At 40.3% G+C, this 25863-nt stretch overlaps 1 protein-coding gene across 2 annotated transcripts in view; it reads left to right on the top strand.

Moving 5' to 3' along the window:
- The first annotated feature begins 3529 nt into the window (after window positions 1-3529).
- Window positions 3530-25863, top strand: part of cntn5 (contactin 5) — a 143915-nt gene continuing 121581 nt past the window's right edge. For both annotated transcript variants that reach the window (XM_061719791.1, XM_061719789.1), the window contains exon 1: window positions 3530-3571. The gene's annotated coding sequence lies outside the window, so the exon portion shown is untranslated. The remainder of the gene's footprint in view (window positions 3572-25863) is intronic.

Genomic DNA, 25863 nt, shown 5'->3' with positions numbered 1-25863 from the left:
AAGAGCTACAAGCAAGAGGATGGATCAATTGTGAAAAAGGAAGAGCACTCAGTCTTGGGTGCTGTTTAATTAATGATGGAGGGCAGAGATAGGCTGTTAGCTCCATATTGTCAAAGACTCACAAAAGTGGGTGGCAATATGAGCTATGTAACTGATATGAGAAACAGAGGAAACTAATCTATATACTCCCTAGTCTAGGACCATTAATGCTCTCTTTGGAGGGTGGGGAGTCTGCTGCATATTTTTAAACTTCTCCAAATGCACAAGATAGAATAATAAGAAAAACATATATTAGAAATGTTTTATCATTCACATACAACATAACTCAATGCAATATGCACAAGTTTTTCTTTTTGGGCATCCATCCTTCATGGATTTATTGAAAGAGGCTCTATCATGCTTCAGACGAGTGTTTTTCTAGTCTTTTTTTTATATTTTATTTTTTTAAACCAATGCATAAACCTTCACATTCTCATTTTGAAGTTCAATGATCAAGTTAAAGTGGTGTATTAATTAGGGACGTCTACTGCCAGTTGTGATCATCAATAACCACTTGTCTGGTCGAAGAAAGTCCTTGGTTAGCGCATTAAAGCCCAACCAGTCATCCTCAGACATTCAGGCTCAGTGGCCTGTGCTGCGTCTAAAAGAGGAATACATGATACCAGTAATTAAAGATGTTGCATTCAAGAAAACAAAGGAGTAGATCTACTAAACAATGAAAATAAAATCTCAGGTTAGAAGACTTATGTACAAAAATATATTTTTTTTTTTGTAGATATGATCGTTAAAGGAAGATTTTAGTGTTTAAACATCTCTTAGTTGTGGGTTGGAGATTTTTCTTTTTTTCGTTTGGGACCAAAAAAAATTGCAGAACGAAATAATGGTTATCAAAAATCAACCACAAATGTCAAAACAAAGTCATTTTAACTTTGTGTTTTCAAAAAAAGTGAAAATTGTCCTTGGGTTGTCTTAACTCGGTGGTGTTCCATTAAATGCCACCTAGTGGGTAACGTAACTACACAGAATTATTTATGCACTTAAACACTGTTGGAAAGACCAAACACACCGGAGGAGAGACAAAAATTTAAGTAATTATGGCTGTTTCAAAGAAAATCCTCCTAATTTAGTCTGCTGGTACAAATGTGACCTCCTAATGCAGGCTTGGTCAGTTGAGATAAATGAGTTAGTTTAGATCTGAATGAAACTGAATTAATTAATGAGGTCAGACAGTTTCTGTGGTGAGTTTGAAGTTGATTAGACAAAGTACGGCAGATAATTACTTCCCTCAACACATATCAGGTCTGAAGCCAATTGTAGCACTTGCGTTGGATTATTTTGAGAAGCCAAGCTAACACCTATGCCAGATATTTGAAGTATTAGCAAGACGTTTTTTAATTAATATCTGCAACTATATATAAAAACATCATAGAGAACTTTAAGCGTTTTTTTAGCTCCCTATATAAAACAGTCCTTATACACTCTAGTTTCTTGTTTCTCATTTCTTTCATCAGCGTTTAGTTGGTTTACTTAAGATGTGTCCCTTTAAGACAGTGTCTCCCAACCTGGGGTCCGGGCCCCCCCTGGGGGGACGCCAGAGATCTCTGGGGGAGCGCAAAACTTTGTCTGCTTTGAAATTATGCAATTGTAAAAATTATTATTAGTTGTATATTATTATTTGCGAATGAGTCATTCATAAGACATTGTTAGGAATAATTTATGAATGTCTTGAATATTTTTTGTGTTTTTTATACACTGGTGACAAACACAGGAAATTATTTCATTCCTTATTATTATGTCATTACTAAACATTTAATTTACTCCAACAGGTTGTTAAAGAAAAATGTTTAAAAAAATTTCGTCTCATATTAAAAGAGACATTTTTCAGAAATATTTTTATGTCCTTTTATGTCCTTTTGTGCATATTTTATACATTGGTGACATTGGAGAAAAAAAAGTCATATGTATAGAGAGTAAACCAAAGAGAAATGTATCAAAAAAAGATAATTAATGTGAATTTTTTTCAAATAAAGACTATTTTGGTGCTAGTACGTACGGGTCGGGGGGCCCGGCTGGTCTTAGACACAAGTAGGGGGGGCTCCAAGGAAAAAAGGTTGGGAACCACTGCTTTAAGACCCCCTTTGTCACAAATAGGTTGATTAGGACCCAAATGCAGGAAAGACCAGGAGGCAGGAGTTCCAAAAAAGGTTATTTATTAAGTCAAAAGCAAACCAAAAGCACTGCAGAGCAGGGACAAAAAAAAAACATGAGAGCAAAAACCCAAAAGCATGACAGGAAACATTGAGGGAAGAAACAGTACGGACCAGCAGGGAGCAAGGGTTGACGAGACACAGGTGCAGACAATCAGGGCAGATGGGACCCATGAAAGTTAAGACAGAACTGAAACACAGACACGGGTTTCAAAATAAAACAGGAACTGAAATCAAACCATGACACCCTTGGTTTGGGTGTCTTAAGATTGGTTTGGACTGTGAGACCCAGATGATGACTCCTTGTGATAATAGAAATGATAAGTTATTCCCTCAGATGAAATTGAAACAGATATTTTAACACAAACAATATATAAATAAATATATATATATATATATATATATATATATATATATATATATATATATATATATATATATATATATATATATATATATATATATCTCAAGAGCTCCTTACTTGTCGGCGCTACCAATGTATACTGCCCTCTGGTGGCCATATCATGTTGATATCGGATGACGAACATGATAATGAACCCTGTATTATTATTATTTTTTTTGACATAATCTCATTTTACATTTTACATATTTAATATCCATCAACTTCTATACAATTCTCTTGTGTTGTCACTGGGGTTGAAGCCAGAGATGATCATTAATTAAACCTTAATGGGGTTGTAAGCTTTACATCTTTATGAGACAGAAAGGGGGGAAAAAAAGCCCCGTAGGAACCTCTACTGGGAAGATAAAATATAATTGTAATACAGAGGGAAAAAGTGTGCCCGTGTCTACTGTATAACTAACTTTAGCAGATAAACTGAGGTTGGACGGGGGGCAGAGAGCGACGCGACGCCACACCTCACAACTATGTGAGGACCACCTTTTTCCTGTTTTTTTTTCCCTCCCTCAGCACGTGAAGCCTACGCCGTAGACTCTGCGTCGATGTAACGCAGGACCATAGATCAGGCTTGAGGTGGGATGCTCCGCTGCGGAGAGGCATCCTGAGCCGGCTGCAGTGGCAGAAGCAGACTAGTGCGAGGAAAGACCAAACAACCCTCCGTCCTCCTCCACGACGCAGCAACACCATCACAGAGAACCCCGGAGTGGATGGAGAGCTCTGGCTTCGGCAGAGAGAGCTGATATTGTCATCTTTTTTGCGCCAGGATGCGCCGCGTGCGCGGTGCGGGCAGACGGAGCCGCGCGCAGGGAGACGCGGACCGGACCTGAGCAGACACACGGCACGGCCGCTCACAGCTCACAGCAGCCGCTATCCTCCGGCCGGGAGAGGGGACGCACGTTTACCGAGGGACTTTTATAACAAAAAAACAAAAAAATACATTCCTGTGAGTACAATGTTTCACTTTGCTTCTACTGTATTTGCTTCATTCAGGCTGGACTTGAACGCAGCTTGCGTAAACGCAAAGTTCTGCCGACGACGTGTTGGTTGGTGGAGATTCCTAAAGAAAATCAGATCGAGTTTTCAGATCAGATCAGATTTCTATCACTGTTTCTCTTTCCCTTAAAAATGAATGAAGATTTATGCTCACGTGCAGCTGGTTGTGTGTGTGTGTGTGTGAGCGTGACAGGATGCTCTGCAAGAAGGTCCAAATGATACATTTCTACTATTTTTATTGAAAGAGGCTCTATCATGCTTCAGACGAGTGTTTTTCTAGCCTTTTTTTTATATTTTATTTTTTGAAACCAATGCATAAACCTTCACATTCTCATTTTGAAGTGTGTGAGTGTGACAGGATGCTCTGCAAGAAAGGTCCAAATGATACATTTCTACTATTTTTAACACCTTTGGCAGCTTCAGGTTTTTCTTTTCTTTTCAGTATATAGCTGGGATCAAATGGGTCCTATACAGTGAACCGAACAACTTAGACAAAGGCTTTGAAATATACTTTAAATAGCAGAGCAGAGCTGCAGGCTTCCAGCACACCACTTACCACACAAGTGGCCCCACAGGAATGATCTAATCACAGATATGCAAATTTCCCCCAAACTCTAATTTTGTGGCTTTTTCTGCGGTTGGATGTTTGGTGTGATGCTCTCATCTGAGGTGCTGGTGACAGCTGGGCTTTGTGTTGAGGCTCCAGGGCTCACATACACATGTTTGATCTTATTGATCTGACTTTTCTGGAGCCGTGTTCAGCCCATGCACGGGGAGAATCTGATGTTATTAAGGAATTACTCAATTAGGAAATCATTTCCTTTTCTTTATTTGAAGTATGTGTGGCTTTCTTTTTAATGACATCAATTAGTGAAATGATGCCGGATAGAATTAAGTCTGCCAAGTACAGCTTGTAAAGATCTGTTTGCTGTCAGCATATCCTTCATTTTTAATGTAGGTCCACTTAGATACATTAAGAAATAGCATTGTAGTATTTTTTTATTGCTGGTTACTAATCTAAAGTCACAAATTGTGTCACGACAATCTTCAAGATTGCTGAAGATGTCCATTTTTTAAACCTTTCGGACCAGTTTTCCTTTCTAAAAACACAGACGCTGGTTTGTGTCCTGCCTGCTTCAGTCAACCCGGAGTTTGACGTTACATTATCACCAGATCAAGTGGTACTTCAGAAACTCTGCAGATAGAAATATCAGCGATGCAAACTGAGCCAGAGGGAAAAGCAGATGTACTGTACCGCTCCAATATGCTACATGAAGGCAGGAGATTCACAAGAAAACAGAAACATTCCAGGAATAAGCAGAAAGGGTTATGGTAATTTCCTGCAAAGAGGAGAATGTTTTTTTCTGTTATTTTGATGCTCAAAATTCTCTTTTGACACATGCTGACCTGCAGGTTGTGCTATCTACATTACAGTGTGTGCATTGTATGTGCATATGCGTGGGATATGCCCAGGAAAAAAAGAAAGCCTACTCAGTCTTTTGGAGTTTGCATGGTTTGAAGCTTTGGAAGTTTAGCGCATCCATCTCACTGTTATGTCCCACACAATAGCACAATATATTGCACCGTGTCTACTTTGATATATTGTTTGCAGGACAGATTCTATTTTTAATTATGCTACTTTGACTCTTCATACTTTAATGATTTTTATAATTAGACACGTTGATAAATAATTTAAGTGTGACATGCACATTCTATCAGTGCTGAAATCATGCAAGATACTGTGTTATTATAGTGCAATGGTGGCACGCTTGCCTGATACTGTTTTATAGCATCCATTAGGACTTAATGATAGAAGCATAACTTGAAGGCATCCTTATTTCAATATTTATATGTATGTGATGTGCTGAAGTGATGTAATAGTAGCCCACTCTATGACATGGTTCAATTTCCAAAGATTATTTAAAAGGGCCTCCTCTTGGCAGTGGAAGTGCAGTCGGAGTCAGCAGATGCAGTAATCCAAACGACATCCACCTGCATATCTGGGGACCTGGAAGTTGTGCACAGCTGTGCCTCCGCCTCTTGGCACAAATTAGAGTTTACCCATGTCCTTATCGAATGTAAAATCGGTTATTTGCTTCCAGTGCATGCTTTAAAATCGTTCGTAAATCCACTGGGGGACAGGTGTGAGATGAAATGCAAAGTAGCATATCTGCTAACCTTGATTTAAACGAAATAAATCTTCAAGTTACAGCTGCCTCATCCTCTTAAATTGAATTGTTATTGACATGGGCCAACAGACGGGCATTTAGAGTATAGCTAATTGAAAATGACAAGTCTGATGAAGGCACGCCTTTGGGAAATGAGAAAAATATGCATCTGCAGAGATGAGAGAAACTGGAGATGGAGACTGCCTCGCCAGCACAACGGTACCCAAGGGAGTCCTATTTGAGTGACGAATTTGCAACAACTATATTAGAATGAAAATAGACAAGAAAAAATATATATCTTGTAGACTTCAACATGTCCCTCAAGACTGTTGAAAGAAAGCAAAATGATAAAATGGTTGACTGCTGTGCAACATTCATACGATTCGTATACAGTCATGGTATTAAAGCAAACAAATGATGAGTTTCTGGATGTTCTGAAATATGTAAATGATGTATTTTCTGTGTCCAAAGGAGGCAAGTTTGTATGTCTGTTCTCAAAGGAACATTGAATAAGAATATTTGCCCTGGGAAACTTCCCCAGCTCAGATTTGAGATGACATGTATTTGTTAGATTAAAGATTTTGCTTTTAAGTACTGTTGGTGATCCTGATGGAGGCAGAGCTCCCCTCAGCTGCCTTCCAATCAGCCACTTGTGTTTGGAAGGGAGGCCCAGTGGCTTAGCCGAGCCTGGAAGACAAACGTCCTTCGTGACCCATCTGACAGCTTAATTTATATAATTGCCCTGAAACATCTGCCTTGGAAAGACGGACTTTCGGCACCCTCCTCCCCTCGTCACTGTTATGAATGACTTGGATTTGACATGTGGTGAGTCAAGCAGACAGTCTGATGTCCCACTCATGTCTGCTGCAAGTAACATACAGCATTAGTAATTGGACTGCAGCTTTGCATTCTTTTTATGGAAAACAGGCCGAGCATCGTCTTCATTTTTCGGTGGATTGTAAATGCTCTGATTTGATGTGCACTGAATCCATGCGGATCTCTTAATCTCTAATGAAACTAAGACAAGTGTCATGCTGACATCTCTGTTTGCCATTTCCCTCCTGGGTTTTTGTTTTTTAGTTGATCTAAACAGCTGGGGTGACTTGTTCTGGTTAGCGCGATTGTCCCACCGCCTCAGGTAGACTAATTATGCAGCCTCCCTAACGTTCGTCTTTGCGCCGTCCTCATTGTGTTAACTTTGAGCAAGTCATCTGCAGATAGCCGCAGGCTTCCCCTGGGCCATTGTTTAAATGGCTGGTTTGAAAGCGTGAAAGCGTTAACTGCATGCACAAACTGGTGCTGTTGGAATTTGAGTGGTGTTTTAATTAAAACGAGAGCCGCATGATTGAAAACACGTGGCCCTTGTTTGTTAAGATGTTGAGATGGGGCAACAAGACAGATGAAACAGCCTTTTCCCAGCGTGGATGAAGTCTTCCCACCGTCATCTCTTCCTGACGGACATCACTCGTGTGTTGCAGTGGTGGGCAAGTTAGATTGGTCTGTGGAGATATATCTTTCCAGCCTTTGTAAGGATGGTATGGCGAGACTTGAAATGATCGTGATGGTTTTGCAATAGCCTTAGGTTGGAGTGTTTTTCAGTCAACAGCCCCTGATTTCATGTGACAGTAAAAGGCCTTATCTACCATGACGGCGATGAAGCACAGCACTCTTTGATTTTCTTTTATCTTTTCAGAAGTCTAACAATCTCATGCTCTGGAAAGATTATTGAGATGAAGGTGTGAAAAACAGGCTATGTAGTTTGGGTGGAGGGAAATGCAGGGTGTAAGGCTGCATCTGCATCACGCTGATAGCTCAAAGTGAAAGATTAGCTGGTATTCGTGGCACACGTGAACTTTCAGATTCAAGTAAGAAGGGAAAATATGATTTATGTAACGGCACAATGTGATCATTTTCGCGTGGACAGAATTTCAACGTGTTGCAGTGGCCCACCTGGGAAAAGTAGCTTATAAGGGGTCAAAAGGGAATAAAAACCACGTTCATGCAGTCTTGAGGTGAATTTGAGTTAAATATATCTTTGTGTGCCCTACTGTGGTATGGAGGATTTTTTGTGCCAAAATTAAATAAATAAATACATCATTAATTAATTAAAATGGGAATGAAATATATCATTAATTAATTAAATGTGTCATTAATTAATTAAAATTAGAATGAAATATGTCATTAATTAATTAAAATACAATTCATTTTAAGTAAAAATATATATTTATTATCTCAGCATTTAATTAATTAATGACACATTTAATTAATGATTTCGTGTTGCGTGTGAATCATGAAATGTAAAACTGCATTTAATTAATTAATGACACATTTAATTAATGATTTCGTGTTGCTGAATCATGAAATGTAAATGTAAAACTGTCAGTTTCACTCGTCAAACTCAGTGGGCGGGGCTAACCCGAATCCAGCAGAGGAAGCAGAGGAACTTCCTCTGCTTTACACGCTACATGCTCGGGGTCAGCAGGTCCTGCTTTCCACATACTCTGCAAGGTTGAAGATATCGCTCACCAACTCTCTACAAAGTTCACGAAAATCCTCCGAACTCACAGCTGCCATGTTTAGAAAGGCTTCCCCTTCCACCTCCAGTTTCAGACCAAAGCAGACAGTGGATTCCACTGGATTCGCGTTAGCTCCGCCCACTGAGTTTGACGAGTGAAACTGACAGTTTTACATTTACATTTCATGATTCAGCAACACGAAATCATTAATTAAATGTGTCATTAATTAATTAAATGCAGTTTTACATTTCATGATTCACACGTAACACGAAATCATTAATTAAATGTGTCATTAATTAATTAAATGCTGAGATAATAAATATATATTTTTACTTAAAATGAATTGTATTTTAATTAATTAATGACATATTTCATTCTAATTTTAATTAATTAATGACACATTTAATTAATTAATGATATATTTCATTCCCATTTTAATTAATTAATGATGTATTTATTTATTTAATTTTGGCACAAAAAATCCTCCATAATATGAATTAAATGCAGTTTTACATTTCATGATTCACACGTAACACGAAATCATTAATTAAATGTGTCATTAATTAATTAAATGCTGAGATAATAAATATATATTTTTACTTAAAATGAATTGTATTTTAATTAATTAATGACATATTTCATTCTAATTTTAATTAATTAATGACACATTTAATTAATTAATGATATATTTCATTCCCATTTTAATTAATTAATGATGTATTTATTTATTTAATTTTGGCACAAAAAATCCTCCATACTGTGGCAGCAGCATATATATATATATATATATATATATATATATATATATATATATATATATATATATATATATATATATATATATATATATACATATCATCATGGCATTTTCTACATTAGATTCCAAATCTCTTGTTGTCTTTATTTCAGTCAGTTGTGATCATATTTACACTTTGTGCTTTTGGAGGTTTGCCCTTTTCATGTACCGCAGATATATAATATACACTCACTTCATTAGGTACAGTACATTAAGTGCCCCTTGATTTTTGGGAGAACCTGCTAAAACACAGAGACTGTGCAAGCGCCGCTCAGAAACCATCCTGCTGAGATCTGAAGCAGCAGCCTTCTTATAGCGAGGTGAAAGTGCTAACCAACATTCCCCAACGCATATCACTGTGCAATTAGATGATTAATTGGATGTTAAATTGGAATCTTGATTTTCACTCTTCATAACAAAGACTTTTATGTGCACCACAGGTTATTCCTTGGCAGCGAAGCAGATTTATCTCTCAGTGTATTCATGCAAAAATTGGACCTCCTGGGTAATTTCAATAGAATCAAAGTATGGATGTAAAAAATAGGTGCGCGGCTTTGAGAACGACCAGAAAGAGATGAAAGGTGAGATCGAGTCAAAGGTACTCATCTATTCTGTTATACTGTTTTTTTCTCTCCTTTTATCACATTCCCACTGACAGTGGAAGAATAGATATGAGCGAAATAATAAAGGAGACGTATTGTGCTTTTTTTTTTTTTCAAGTCACAGTTTTCGAAGATCTTAATAAAATGCCTTTAAAGTGCTTTGGTCAAAGTACCACAGACGTACAGTACAGCTCCTTTAGAAACCATATCTACACAGCACTGATATAGCAGCTGGTTTTTGGAGGCAGAATCACCCTGCGTCTTGTGCAAGTAGTTACTGTCTTGAAATAAGTGTTACGGCTTTGCACCACCCACATCCAAGGTGCAGCCAACACGGCCTGATGGGAAGTTGGTTGGAGGTAAAGATGGGGAGGGTAGATGGTAGATATTCTGGATACCCTGCAGACCTGAAAACCTCAATAGTTGACATAATTTCAAAGCTAAGACGCCCCAAACTGTCAAACTGGACTTTTATTCTGTCTGAGTGGTCTGTTGTTGCGTTTCTTTGTGTTTCTTGGTTCTTCTTGATTGGTTGTGTTTGACTCGTTTCCTGTTTTATTTCGAAAGTCTGGCTCCCAGTGTGTTTTGACTGCCCTGATTGATGACGGCTGTGTTTTGTCCAAGTGTCAAACATCTAACTTCCACATTAAGGCTCACAAGGAACTAAGATTCGTTGCAGTTCCTCTACTGACCACTAGAGACCGGCTACAAAAGCAGGTCAATCTCAAATGAATCACGTTAAAATGTCCAACTTCAGAGCAGAAATAAACATATTTAGCCTGGTTCAAAAAATATTTAGGTCTCAATCATTTGATTTTACACCCCTGACAACTCTGAGGGGGACATTTTTTTGTATCACAGCAGGAGAGTTAATATCGAGTAATACATTTATTTCTCATATGATTGATTGACAGTTGGCTTAGCCAATGGCTAGCCGTTATCACTTCGTCATCCGCCATGTTACCGCTCAGCAAATCAACCAGCCGTTTGTATAAACTCAGTGTTGGCTGAACACGACTGTCATTTTTGGTCTTGTTTAAGGTTTTATCCCACTGTAAAGGTTTCAAATTAATATAATTTTTTTGTTCAACAGGCTATGTTCATTTAGATTCATTACATTTTTTTTTTTTTTTTTTTTTTTTTTTACCTTGTCTGCACACATATTATTGATTGATACCATGACGGTAGAAACCAAAAGTGTATATATGTGCATTATTACTATATGTAATATATACATATATATACGCACACATATGCGTACACATACATAACTATACACATACAAACCCAGTGTTTTTTTTTTGTTTTTTTTTTTGGGGGGGGGGGGGAGGGTGTGTGGGGGGGGGGGGTGACGACATCCACTGCCAATCCAGGAAGCAGGAACACACGGAGACACACGTCAAGCACTGGAAATCTGCAACAAAAAACCACAAACAAAGCACGAAACCGGCACGGAGCCAACCAAAACACGAACAGCAATCGACCTAAATCTTGAGATCTGATCGCAGTCTGAGCTAAGCTATCGCTACCGCTACCTAAACCCAAAAACTAGAGAGCCAGCATGCAGGTGAACAAGCCAGTGTGTATGTCTATGTGTGTGTGTGTGTGTGTATGTATATGATCATGCATGTGTGTGTGTGTGTGTGTGTGTGTGTGTGTGTATGCATGTGACTAAATGACTATATGTGTGTGTGTGTGTGTGTGTGTGTGTGTGTGTGTGTGTGTGTGTGTGTGTGTGTGTGTGTGTGTGTGTGTGTGTGTGTAATAAACCAAACAAAGCTCCACCTGAAGTGTATCTATAGTGGGGGAGGGGGGGGGGCAACCCCGCCACCCGCGAGACCAGAGATTCATTACATTTTTCAAAAATACTATAATCAGGAGCCTTTATGGTACCTTTCATTAGTCTTTTAAGGGTTATCTGACGTGAGGTTTGGTTGGAGGTGGAAATATAATGTTTTCGCAAGTTAATAATTTTATTGCAATCAATTAAATTAGTTACATCTAATTAAGAAAACCCATCTTTAAGGGGCATTTTACACAGAAACCCAACAAGTTGAACTTCTACCAAGCTATACTGTACTTTCCACTGTAATTGTCCAACACTAAAGCTTTCTCTAATTATGATAAGGAACATGGAGCCTAATTGAGAAATGTGCCTGCGTCACTTCCTGTTTCTCTACCCATCTCAACACAAAAGGTCACAGGTTTATGATTTAAACTGTGTTTTTCACCGCAGACGTGGGGCGAACCCTACGGTCCCTCACGACTGTCTAGTAATCCATCAATTGCATCTGTGTCTACTCTCATTCACTGAACCGTTGCACTTAAACTTTACAGCATCTCATCTGCTGCAGTCCTGTGGCCCACTGACTCTGCAGAGTGCTTTCACGGACTTCACATGCTGCCAAGATGCTCATGCACAGTCTCTCACATCTTCTTCTTGCTGCTGCCTAGCAACCAGCATTACTGTTCCTCATTTTTTTAAATAGCTTTTTTTTCCTCTTAATTTTACAATTATATCCTTAATTTCTCTTAATTTTGCGTGCACCTGTAAAAGTGGAACAGTATTTTAAGTTGAACTTGACATTGTTTACTTGAGATAATTCTTATTTAAATGAACGCCAACTTTAAGCGTGCAGGCAATAAATTATGAGAGAAAATTTGCCGGTTACGAGGCATTATTGATCTATTAAGATTAAAAATAAAAAGGGGCTCTTTGCTGATGAGCAGTTAAACCATTATGACTTGTTGTGACACATATGTGCTTTCACCTTTTTAGCCTGGAGTTATGCATAAATTGCATTAGCATTTTCGGGTTAATCAAGCTATTATACATATAAATATATAATACATTGGTACACATGAGAACAAAATAAGTAGTAGTAGGATTAACATTTCAAATTCTTTTTTTAATTTCATGTACTGAGCTTCTTCAGAGCTATTTTCCAAAGAACCCTCAGGTTTTCAATCTGAATGGATCAAATGAAAGCATCAAATAAAGTCATGAAGTGAAACATTTAAATGACTGGGATCGGAGTTATTATCCAGTTAATCAGCTGCAAACAGCTGTATTATATCAGCCTGCCTCATCAGGAAATTACAATCACATCTTTCGTTGTAATGCACGCCTCCTTTTAACTTCAAAATTAACCATTTGTTCAGTGCTTTTCAACAGTTCACCCTCAAGGGCTCTCCATTGTCCAACCATTTATATCCAAACTATACATTTGTGTGATTTGACAATGCACGATAAAAGAAGCCCGGTGTTGTGGAGTCACATTTGCTAAGTGTGATCATTTGCCAGTCTTATGATTTGCTATGTTTTCTCTGTTATCTCCCGAGATATGAAAAGCGTATGCAGGAATGTATGACAACACGGCGGAGAGGGTTGCTGTGCTTAGCCGTCCCTGTGCAGCACCTTCCTGCTCACTCTGCTGTGACTAACACAAGTATTTGTTTTCTCCAAGTGGAGTTGAGCTGCACATCTTCGGTATGGTTTTCGTTTCATGCGGTGGGATAGTAGTCACAGCAGGGGATGATGACTGATGGCTGGTGTTTCGTATGATACTATGTTTTCCTAAGACAATATTGATCCCATACATTAATATATTATGAAGTGAACGATGATCCCACGTATCAGATCTGGCAGTAGTAGCACAGAAACGAATAGAAATGAAAAGAAACGTATATTAGTGTTGTGAATGGAGGGCTTAATACCTGTAAACGTCCTCCAGATATCAGTCTGATGTGAAGCGTCATTGTGTAGGGGGATAAGACAAAAGCACTGAGGCGTTTTACTGGAAATAAAGGGGAAGAAAGGCTGTTCTTTGAAGCTTTTACTCAATGCTCCTACTGCACGGTGAATGCTCTCGTGTTGGTTTCCATCGCTTCTTAAGGGCTACGTTCACACTGCAGTCCTTAATGCTCAATTCCGATTTTTTCCCATATCCGATTTTTTTGTGTGGCTGTTCACATTATCTTTTAAAATGTGTCCTATATCCGACTTGAGTGTGAACGCATCGCGGCCCTGAACTGACCCGCATGCGCAGAGAGGTGTGATGATGACAATGATGGATTTGCATCCAACAGGTGCCTGTGAACTGCCAATTATCCATCAAGCTCCACAATTATCATGTTAACATTAAATCAGATAGATTTGTCAAGGACGTTTCTCTTGCATCTTTATCATTGTGCGGGCATGAATTCTCAGAATTTTGCGGGAGCGGGCGGGAGCGGATGTAAACACTGCGGGCGCAAATGCAGCGGGAGCGGGATGAAGAAAACAGTCCCGCTATAGCAGGGCTCTAGCTCCGCTCCCCGGAGTGTCAGCTCTGCTCTCCGGCGTTCAGCTGGTTTATCACCTAACACACGGCCCAGCTCGTTGTAAAACAGGCAGGTTATGCGACCACGACCGCTTCCTGATTTGAATCCTTAGCTTCTTTATTTAGTAATGCTTAAATTCAGCGGGTTGTCTCGTCTGATCTGAGGTCGTAGGTGAAAAAGGTGAGCGCGGAGGAGAGGCGGAGGAGAGGAGGAGAGGAGGAGAGGCGGAGGAGAGGAGGAGAGGAGGAGAGGAGGAGGAGAGGCGGAGGAGAGGAGGGGAGAGGAGGAGAGGCGGAGGAGAGGAGGAGAGGAGGAGGAGAGGAGGAGAGGAGGGGAGAGGAGGAGAGGCGGAGGAGAGGAGGAGAGGAGGAGAGGAGGGGAGAGGAGGAGAGGCGGAGGAGAGGAGGAGAGGAGGAGGAGAGGAGGGGAGAGGAGGAGAGGCGGAGGAGAGGAGGAGAGGAGGGGAGAGGAGGAGAGGCGGAGGAGAGGAGGAGAGGAGGAGGAGAGGAGGGGAGAGGAGGAGAGGCGGAGGAGAGGAGGAGAGGAGGGGAGAGGAGGAGAGGCGGAGGAGAGGAGGAGAGGAGGAGAGGAGGAGGAGAGGAGGAGAGGAGGGGAGAGGAGGAGAGGCGGAGGAGAGGAGGAGAGGAGGAGGAGAGGAGGAGAGGAGGGGAGAGGAGGAGAGGCGGAGGAGAGGAGGAGAGGAGGAGAGGAGGAGAGGAGGAGGAGAGGAGGAGAGGAGGGGAGAGGAGGAGAGGCGGAGGAGAGGAGGAGAGGAGGAGGAGAGGAGGAGAGGAGGGGAGAGGAGGAGAGGCGGAGGAGAGGAGGAGAGGAGGAGGAGAGGAGGAGAGGAGGAGGAGGAGGAGGAGGGGAGAGGAGGAGCGGAGGAGAGGAGGAGAGGAGGAGGAGAGGAGGAGAGGCGGAGAGGAGGAGAGGAGGAGGAGAGGAGGAGAGGAGGAGGAGAGGAGGAGAGGCGGAGAGGAGGAGGAGAGGAGGAGAGGAGGAGGAGAGGAGGAGAGGCGGAGGGGAGGAGTAGAGGCGGAGGCGGCCCGGAGGGACCCCCGCCGTCTCCCGTGTCTCCCCCGCGGCTCGAGTCGGGGCTCTGCGTGTGACGTCAAAGTCGCATTAATTCCGACCTGGCTGTTCACACTGCGGTCGCATTGCAAAACATCAGACCTGTATCCGATTTAGAACCACATATGGAAGCGACCTGAATCTGATTTGAAAAGATCAGATTCCATGTGACTTGTGCTGTTCACACTGTCATAAACAAATCGGATCTGAGTCACATATGAGCAAAAAATCGGATTTGGGTCACTTGGGAACTGCAGTGTGAACGTAGCCTATGTCAGCAGTGAGCCTGCTGTGGACAGCATTATAACTGCAGCGGAGATCCTGCGAAAAGAAGACAGGAAAACTTTACAGTGATGCTTTGCAAATGGGGCTGAGAACATTCGTGTGGATGCTTTTCTGATACAAATTATTTTTGCTACACATTTCACGGTCGAAATGCCATCATATCAATGCACCCAGTAATTTATTTATATGGTTGGCATTTTGATTTTTTTAATTCAAAGTTCAGCTCTCCCTGAAATGCCTCCTTAAATTATTGTCTCTTAACACAATTAAGGAATAAGCAACCTCTGAGTAATGGGTGAGAGGCTGCTGAAGTGGCTCATTTTCCGGCACAGAAGAAGATTAATGGGAGATCTTATGACTTCACAGGTTGTCAAATCCAACATATTTGCTGATCCTTACATTTATAAATTGAAATAAATATTCAAGTAACAAAAATTAGGTCCCTTTTTTAAAAAAAAGTTAAGAACAGTCATTCAACGGTACAGTTTGGGCACAATACAGTCCGAATTATTGAGTTCTCATTTGAGCATTTGATAAGCACTTTCCAATTGCTCAGCAACTGGAGGTTTGTAATTAATCAGCGACGTAAAACATCTGCTGCACAGTAGAGTACGGTGTTCTCTGGTCTGAGCACACACATACATCTGCAGTAACAAGGTAATTTAATTAGTGAAGCTTCAAAGGGGGGAACATTTATGGAATCTTCTCAAACGGCTTAAAGGGCCGCTCCTTTATTTTCACGTCTTATTCTGTTTACCGCTGACTGTGCGTAAGTTATCGCACGCTTTCAGAGCAGTTATTTGCAGTTCAGATACTTTGGTTGCAGATTATGGATCATTTGGTTTGCCAGTAAAACAGAAGAGGACTGTAAACAGTTATACAATGGATTTGAAAATCGCTTTCTATTGTACTCTTGTCGTCTGCTTGGTTTTGATTTACATGTTAGGTTTATGTCTGGAGCCATATGTACTTATTCTCTGGGAATCAGGCCCTAAATGTTGCTTTGATCTCTGTTATGCCCGGCATATTGACACGCCATTGTTTTCCTTCATGTCGTCTTCGTAGATCTTTTTCTGACACTGTTATTTGTTCCACCTCTAAACGGACTTCTCAAACTCATCACGTGTTGCCTGGCAACAGTGCTGCTGCAATTAATCAATATGATCAGGTAGTGGGGCTTCACCAAATATAGTTCCTCATATGCATCTGTTTGTTTAACATTGTTGTTTCTCCTTTGGCATTGCTATATCGGAGTTATTGGAAAGTTATTTTCGTCTCGTAGGCCGGGTGTAGCAATCCACTTCCAGCGGCTATGCTAAACTCTGGGCTTTGCAGCAAATAGTTCCCAAAATGCAAGATATACTGTATGTCTCTTTGACATTCCCACAGCCGGGTTGCTCAGACTTGTCTCTTCTCACTTCCAGCATGTACCAATGACTTAGTTGTTTTACATTTCTTCAACTTTGGTGACCAAACAGTGATCTTTATTCAAACTTTTTTTGATTTTCCTTTTTTTTTTTGTGAACTGAATTGTTTTCGTGCAGAGCATTAGCGCGTCTATAAAACATCCTTCAAGCCAAATCTTTATGAGCTGCTTGATGCAGAGTAAGTCAAATGACGAGTTAAATCTTTAAGCCATATTGATCCTGTTGCATAATGATGGTGCACCATAATCATAATATAATCACATTTGCTCCAACTATTATCTGTAATTTATTGTCAGTTACAATTAATGATCGTAGATTAAAGAAATTATATGAAATGGAAATCCTATTCAGTTTCTAATGATAACTACCAAGTAGCATCACTGTGTTCTCCCATTACAGAAATTAAAGCATTTTATCTCCAGACTGCGTAGATGACTCTCAAATAAACCAAGGATTAATTCAATTTATGTATCATTGCCATAAATGCACCATGGGACGTTACAGAACTGCACAAGGAAAGAACATCTGACATAGAAACCCAAAGCTATACAATGTGTGTCGGGCTCCACATTCCAGCTGCATATTTTCAGACCTGGCAACTCTTTAAAGATGTTTATCACAGCTGCAACACGATCACCATTTGCATGAAAAGAGAATTTTCCAAGGGCACTTTCATCGTAAATACCACACTATAGTTACCATAGCAACATCTGCCCGATGATTTGAACAGGGAAATCAAGTCAGACTTTTGTTGTGTCACATGTGACCTTTTACTCCACTTGTCATCTAACAGTTGGGTTCCTGCTTCCAGCTCACCTGTTTGTGTGCATCTCTGCTTCCTGCACTCTCCCCCTGTTAAGACCGGCTAAAAATATCCAGCACAACAAGATAAATAGGAACGCGCTCCATTTGGTCTCTTGAAAGTATTGCTCTCAAAGTTTGCTCCCACACATTATTAATTTTGTGGTATTTGCTCTCCAAAAGCTGCCAGTAGGTAGCCACAGCTGGTGCTTGTTTGGTAGCTGGTGCTTTACTTCCAGTCCAGGTGGAAATATGACAGCAGAACCAAACTCAATCATTTGCAGATTTTTCTGAAGTTGTGGCACGAAATCTGATGTTTGGAGAGTGAGGCTGGAGCTTTGGTAAGAATCACGTTCCCTAGATAAATGTGTGTTTTTGTCTTTTAAATATGCAGTAATTTGAATTTTATAGATATCAATATCACATGTATTTTCTATGAGAAAATCGTTTGGAGTTTTAAAGGAGACATATTCTTTTTTTTGTTTAAAGTGGAATTTTATCACGGTATATGTGACATGCTTTGGTCAAAATAACAGGAAAACAAAAACACCTTTTTAAAGCAGCAGCTTTACAAGTGTAGCAGGGGAGGAAACAAAGATGCTCGATAATTCTGGTCTGATCTGGGTCTGTGATGTCACAGAATCCTCTAAACCCAAACAGCTTATTAGCTGTCACTTTCTTTTTAAACTGAGGTGCCTCTGAACAAGGGGGCGGAGTCGTGTTATGTTGAAATTTTGAAATTTGTGGCGATGTCAGGCATCCAAACACGTACCCTTACAGCATCCACTAAAACCAAGTGCGGAAGTAGCACCCAGTTGTTATTAACAACATGCACTTGGTTAATTGATCATCTGGAAATGTGACCACCTCAGTAAAATACAGTAAGATGTCTTAGCAGTTTGCTGGTCTTTGAGCATCCATGTGTTAATTAACACAATGCCAAGGAGGAAAGACATTAGCAGTAATCTCTTAGAAGCAACTGTTGCTGCTAATCAGTCTGGGACGGTTTAGAGGTATATCTGATGTCTTTTATTTCCACTTATCTATTTTCCTAGAAATGGATGTCCCAATAAGCTATCCCAAGATCCATCCTCAAGTTTTTTTATTTGTTTATTTTTAATTTCTCTCTCTTACATTCACACATTTTCATACATTAATTGGAAAGGATGTGTAACGAATCCTTAGTGATTCTGCTCCGAACTGTCCAATTTGACTATAAACCAAGTTATGTTATCTTTTATTCATGGAAAACATCTTTACATTAGAGACTGAAAACTATATGCAGTTTGGTGGGCTGTAGGAATAAGCAGAAACCCTGTGTGTGAGCAGCTTGAGCAATAAGGGGTTAACTATCTACATTCTGTCAAACGTATGCACAAAGTGATCTAAGTCCACACTGTTTTGATTTGTGGCTCCACGATGAAGGAAGGGAAATGCTGTCAAAGAACTATCCCTCTTACCTTCCAGAATATCTCAAAGACACCTCTCTGTAGAGAACATATCCTGTTTCAACGCTTCCAACACCCCAACAAGCCTCATCTACGCTTAGTTGTCACTTCTGTGCCTGTTTCACCTCTACCTCTACGTAAATAGACTTGGCGCTGAATACGTATGCTGCGCTCTTCTTACTGTACTCATGTTTGAAGTGCAACCTTTACAGTTTAGTTACTTGGGATTAAACTGCCTCATAGAATGCAAACAAATAACAATAAAACTCAGATTACAATTGGGTTTATTTTGGCTAAATTACAGAGATATGACCTTTTTAAAACGAGACCTGTGAAGGGGACTTTTAAATGATTATATCTAGGGACATCCAGTACTCGAGTTGTAAAAGAAAATCAGGGGGGATGGTGTATTTTATCATATGGGGACAGATAATTTGTGCTGAATACAAATAATATAATATATCACAAATAATAGCAGTGACCAAAACACCTGCAGAAATACTGCAGGAATGACATAGCAGCAGTTAAATGCAGCCTTCTGTAAGCTTTAAATATCCACTGGGCTTACATCAAATACATCAAAACACAAAAATAAAAACAGTTTTCTGAACTTATCAATATGACTCTGTCCTTCACAGGATAAGTAAAATGGATCACTGCAAAAACTCAAAATCTTAACAAGAATATTTGTCTTATTTCTAGTTAAAATGTCTCATTTTAGTAAAAAAATCTCATTACACTTAAAACAAGACTCATCACTGGAAAAAACAACAATTTTCACCTGTTTCAAGTAGATTTTCACTTAAAATAAGTAGAAAAATCTGCCAGTGGAACAAGATTTTTTTGCTTGTAATGAGAAGATAAATCTTGTCCCACTGGCAGATTTTTCTACTTATTTCAAGTGAAAATTTACTTGAAACAGGTGAAAATTGTCAAATAAGTAATTTTTCTGGTGTTATTTTTCTAGTGATGAAATGGCATAAGGGATGGAAAGGGGGATGGCAGTTACAGGGGGGATGATTTTTACCGTTTTTATTTCAGGAGAGATGCCGTCCCCCCTTATTCCCCTTCAACTCCAGTACTGGGGACATCACAGTATCAACAGAGATCAATTTAGTGTGCAACAACGTTTAGTTTTTCACTTGCAGCACTTCACAGCAGAAAAACAAAACATAACCGGTACTTTGACTCAGCAGTGTGGTTACAGATTTATTCGTTTGGCCAGTAACAATGGAAGAGGATGATGTAAGTATCACACTTCTTCAAAGGTTGGCTGATTTCAGGCGCGAGGCTTAAGATGACATGCAACTGCATGCATGAATGTCCTGAAACATCCATGTGGATGTACATGTTCAGGAGCCATGTCCTATTGTTTCATTCATGTAATTGTTCGCATGCGGTGCTCCACTTACACCGAACGCTGCCTCTTCCTCACAAAAGAAGCGCAACCTCAGAGGGATATCGCAGAGCAGTGTTTCTGGATGATGACCTGTTTAGTATGTGGCAGTGTTTCGTGACTATTTAGAGGTTAGAATGAACTGATTAATTCATACGTTTTCTTAAAGGAACGGAGGATCTTAAGATCCCTGAAGTAGGTGCGTTCAGGGATTGAGTCCTTTGACAGATTTAGGTGTCACATGGTAAATGTGTTTAATTTGAAGTGAGAGAAATGCTTTCAATCACAGCGAATAATCATAGCAGTAGTAATTTATTGTCAGCATACACCGCACAATCTAGAAAAATCTTTCTTGAGTATGGGCAGATCCTGCGAACCATTTTACTTCCAGTAAATTCACCAAATTGCATGACATCTCTGCCTCTCATCGGATCAAAGAAATGGGCTGAAACAGAACCTTTTCAGACAGTTCAGTAAGGTGTAAAGTCGTACTAAATTTTACGTTGTCCCAGTGTTATTACTCATTTATTATACCAGTTTAAAAGGATATAGCAACACCAGATGAGAAATGACAATGTTAAAAAACAGTCACATACAGTATGAGGAACTTTAGGTTGAAAGTTTGTTGGACAACACGTACAGTTTGATGTGTGGGGTTGTTCCGTAATGGTGTTGTCAGTGCAGTATGTATGTGAAAATAATCCCATTTACCCAAATGTACAAAATTGTGATTAGACGAGTAAACCATTGCGATGTGTTAGGATATTGCTGCATCCATCCATCTATCCATTACGGCCCTGTTCAGGGGTTTGGAGCTCATTGCAGCTGCCATCGGGCCATGGGTGAGAGGCACGGTGCACCCTGGAGAGGTCCACATTCATCATAGAGCCACACAGAGACAAACGAGACAAACAACCAGTCACGGTCACACTCTCGTCTACGGATGATTTAGAATCAGCAGCTTACCCCAAATCTCATATTCCTTTGGATGTACGAGGAAGTAAGGGTAACTTGGGAAAACCCAGGAGAGGAAATTTTAGTTCTTGTAATCATTTGTTGATTTAAAACCATTCTGATTATTAATATTTATTAGAGGAAAACATTGTAGGTGAAGAGTAATTGAAGACAGGGGCTCAGAACACTTGGGCCCCTTGGTAAGGAATTATATTGTAGAGTGACGTTTTAGTTTAAATGATTAATTGGGGTGGTAATGACTATGTCCTATGTTGAGCTGTAATAAATAAGCAATATTTTAATGCGAGAGTCAGGTCGTAACCTTCATCAGAAGTATTCACATAAGATGGAGCAGGTTGGCAGCACTATCAATGTTTACAACGGTAATATTAAGGTGAGGGTAAAATACTCTTAAGGTTGTGTTGTTATTGACAGGACAAGATGGGCGGTATCCTCCTTTGCAAGAGGTGCTGCTTACCCTCTGAAAGGAGTCCTGATTGCAACTGTGGCTTTTTGAATGTATAATAGACCTGAGAATCACGTTCCTGCAAACAGCAGCTCCTGCACAAGATGATGACCATATTGCTCTTTCTGACTGATTCGCCGACAAACTCAATTCAGCTGTCAAACTGACTGACAAAGCGGAGAGGTAATGACAGTTTCTCATGAGACAGCCGCCAAAGTGGAGACGAATGGCCATGATATTATAGAAACTGAACAAAAAAAGGCTTTTTCAGTTCCTGACATTAATTGGCTGAGGATTTTGTCTTTTGTTTTCTTTGTTTACTGAATTCAGTCATTGACCTTATTACATCCTCAAAATACATTTTCCCACTAGAAAAACAAAAACAAAAAAAAGACGACTTTTGTTTAGTTACTTCGTTGCGAGACAAAATACACGTATGGTGCAATTCTCTCACACTATGACGGAGCCCAGTTAGGAGCCTGGAACTGCTGTCAGGCTTTGGTGTCCCACCGAGCCGCAGTTTGAAGCGGGCATTTTAGCCCTCATTTCACTGGAACTAATGGATATGACATGTTTACGAAACCCCGTTGGAATCCTTCACCATTCAGAGAAATGGTAGGTGAAGGTGATAAATAATAAACAAGAGTAAGCGGAGTCCGCTCTCAGGGGAACCCACTTTACAGAACTAATTAGTGCTGAAGCGGATACAGACTACACATTTTGGGAAAACTGGAAAAAAAAAAGAAATGCAGATCATTATCGATTGCAGCCATTTTTCATTTCTTTAATTAAACCATGATAAGTTTACCACGCTGCTGTCCAAAGCAATGTGAGTTATTTCTTAAGAAACGACCTGAGTTGGAGCAAACTTTTTATACTGACTCGCCAAATGGCGCAGAGGGATTGATTTATACAATGTGAAAATTAGGATTGACACCATATGACACAACAGCAACGTGGAAAAATGTCAGGCAGGCATTAATCATAGGATACATCACCACAGTGTGTATTAAATTCACAGAACAGCCAAGTGATTAAAACCACTGGCATGTGAAGTGGATGAAATTCATTATCCTGCTACAATTCAGCGTCCTACTGGAAATCCTGACGTCCGTGGAACGTATCTAAACATTACTGTGAACTGAGTGTTCAGGTATATCCCCACTGCGACGGCACTCCTCACTTCAGTAATGGCTCAGAAACAGGTTGAGGAACACAACAACGCTCCCACGGCCCCCCAAACTCCCCCAAACTCCCCAGATCCTAATCTGATTCAGGATCTGTGGGAATGTCAGAACATTTCAGATCCACAGAACCTGCAGAACCAGCTCTGACCTGTGGCATCTGCTACGTGGAACAAGGGCATGGGGGGTGGCCTTAATGAGTCAGACTTGTTCTGATGCACACCGGACATACTTCCAGCAACAGCGGGATAAATGGGGAGGGGCAGTGCTGGAAATGGGAGGAGGGATGCAAGATTGTGCATTATATTATAGAATGAAAAGGTTTCTTGGCAATGTGAAACAGATTTGTTGTTAATTGCATTCATTCGTTTAAAACGGGGATGCAGAGCTGACCCTGATATTTTCAGAAGTAGCGCCAAAGATGAACATGTTACCCCACCACCAGTCGGTTCAGCTGTATCTTCTGAGCTGAGGATGAAAGTTGAGACTGGAGTAAAGGCACTCAATCCAGGGGTGAGAGTCCTGTTACTCACAGCTCTGCTCACTGCCCCCCGTCCCAACATCACGGAGCGCTACGAACTTTTACTTTCCACCGCAGAAGCGAGGACAGATAAGATCATCAATATGGCATGCAGAGAGGAAGGAGGCCCAGAGAAATGTTTGTCAGCTCATAGACGTAAAGAATGTACTCACGGGAGACAGCAGATCTATTCAAATGAAGTGTGGAAATAGGAAACAGGAAGCAATCATGATAAATTAGCACATGCTTGCTTGATCCAGCCAGGCGGACTAGCGGTGGCTCATTTGTTAAGATCAGGTGTGTGTGTTCCGGCTGTTGCTGGAGGTTAGCATGTGTCATTCACAGTTCTCAGTGCTGCCTGGTACTCTACGAGCGGTGATTTCAGTGTCACAGATGGCAGGCTAAAAACTAAATCTATCAAAAACTCAAGCGTGACAACTTAAAAGAAATGAGGCCGCTTCGCGTTGACTCTTGGTAATATCTGGCCTCCCAGAGAATTATATAAGCTAATCATTACACCAGTACATCTGGGACATGTTTGTGTGTGGGTTTCATCTGGTTATCAGCATCAGACCTGCTTCTTTTTTCACTTTGCACAAGGGGGATACTCGATAAAAGTATAAAACACCAGTTACAATGAACATGAGTGTTGAAAAGATATTACTGAAGGATAGAGGCGGTGTTTTCAGTGTTTTGAGCTCCATCCTCTTATGTCCATTCACTACCTCTCTCCCTCTCGTTGGAGAATTTAAAAAATGTTGGGTTTTTTTTGCTAATATAATGACCTCTCTCCTCCCTCTCACTGAGATTTTAAGCACCGCTGTGGTTGAATATAAGGAAGCAGCTTTTTTAATTAGTTTGCTTAGTGTCATGCCGTATCTCCATTCACTGAAATGTTAACAGCTGAGCGAACCGTTCTCTGAATAAACCGGAGCCCCAAAGTTAAGGAATCAGGTGCAGTTGATTGTGATGATGAAGCAGTTCTGTGTAAAAAACTTTATTCTGAAAATCATTTCTACTCTATTAACAACAGAACACCTGTTTATTTATGTAGGGGAAGTAGTGTTCGTATAAACTCTTGAAAAGAGGTTTTGGTTGGTGCATATAAGTGATTTCAAGGTGGAGACAAATGTCCATGGTTCTTGAGTTGAACCGAACCTCCCTGATCTCAGTCGTTACGTGTAAGCTGGCAGTGTGAATTGGTGTGAAGTAATAGTCAGACATGAATAATAGCATGTCAAGTCTTTAGTCTCGTCTCAGGCGATACAGTGTAGGTGTCGTTCCATGACACATTTGGTGTTAGAAACTGTTGGAAGTGTTGCTTTGATTTTAGTCATGAAGACGGCTGAATGTCGTCTTGAGTCCTCGACTTTAAACTTGGGCTTCATAGTCGTTAGAAGAGAGGGGATGCCTTACATTAGTTTTTGAAAGCAACACAAAGGACTTTTTTTCATGTTGCAAATAGCAGTTTCACTTGAAGGAACATTTGCTTACCTTTTGGACGTGTCATCTAGTCATGAGGTGTCAAGTCCCGGTCATGTCTGTCCCAGTCCTCTCTGTCAACAGTTACATATCGCTTTATGGCACGTTGTCACACATCAACAATGACAAAATTAGCTCACAGAGATACAGTCGACATGACAGGGGCAAGTTCACGGAAGACAAAATGAGAGCGTGACTGAGCAAAAGGCCACACGAAGTGACTTCATGTCTAGAGAGTGAGTGAAAGAGTTTCTTTGTGCTTCTTTGAAAACTATTTCTCTATAGTTTGCTCAGTAGTGTATGATCAGCATTATTTGTGCAAACAGCAAAGCCTTCTGGCTAAAAAGTCATTTGAGTTGGTGTACAGATCAATAGATTTCAAATAGAGTTATCCGTTTTAGTATTTGTACAATTCGCGCCTCCGCCCAAGTTATGAAGAACTCCTCTTGTCTTTACAAGCTCTCGTGTCCGTCCTTCTGAAATTGACCAACTGCAGTTTGGATCAAACCTCAGAAATTGTTCACATGACTGATGTGATCTTTGCTTAGTCTTTAGTTATTTATTTATTTATCAGTCAGTCTTATAATTCCAATTCAGATTTTATTATGTAACTGAAATTAAACAAAGCAGGTTTGAGCTTCTGATCCCTCATTAATTTACTGAATATTTAATCAACTGTCTGTTTGGGGAGACGTCCTCTGAACCCAGACAAACCAAAACACGGTGTTTGCTTTGATCAAACCTTCACACGAACAGAAGTAGTGACAAAAATGGCAACAAATTCACACATCTGACAATGTACA

This window comes from Cololabis saira, chromosome 4 (assembly GCF_033807715.1).
Source record: "Cololabis saira isolate AMF1-May2022 chromosome 4, fColSai1.1, whole genome shotgun sequence".
Lineage (NCBI taxonomy): Eukaryota > Metazoa > Chordata > Actinopteri > Beloniformes > Belonidae > Cololabis > Cololabis saira.
Note: the sequence above shows the minus strand (reverse complement) of the source record. Positions and strands in the feature narration are given on the sequence as shown.